Raw genomic sequence first — 367 nt, 5'->3', positions numbered from 1 at the left:
TTGCTCATAATATAATTATTACTCATTTTCAAGCTTGTTTATTGCTCATCACTATTCACTTACATTCTTGTTTGCTGAAAATAACTGTCCAGCAGCAGCAGCATGCTGAAAAAGTATAGGATCTCTAATGTACAAGGCCTATCTTAGTCTTTTTCCCTAGCCAGGGGCACCCCTTACCCCTTCCCAGCTTGTTCTTTTCCCTAGCCAGGGGCTGTGGCCTTGGTCCCCTAGGATTACTATTCCTAACCCTACAAAGAAGTAGGCAGTGGCTACATATGCGGTACTGTAATGCAATGTCTAGTGACTAATTTTAAGGGAGTTCTGGTCACACTTGTGCTGTGCAATTACAGTACTGATTGTCTAATGC

General features: G+C 42.2%; 1 pseudogene; it reads right to left on the bottom strand.

Moving 5' to 3' along the window:
• Positions 1-51: 51 nt before the first annotated feature.
• The window catches only part of LOC119588225, a 48411-nt pseudogene continuing 48095 nt past the window's right edge, over positions 52-367 (bottom strand).

The sequence above is a fragment of the Penaeus monodon genome, chromosome 23 (assembly GCF_015228065.2).
Source record: "Penaeus monodon isolate SGIC_2016 chromosome 23, NSTDA_Pmon_1, whole genome shotgun sequence".
Lineage (NCBI taxonomy): Eukaryota > Metazoa > Arthropoda > Malacostraca > Decapoda > Penaeidae > Penaeus > Penaeus monodon.
The sequence above is the reverse complement of the archived record's forward strand: the minus strand, read 5'-3'. Positions and strand labels throughout refer to the sequence as shown.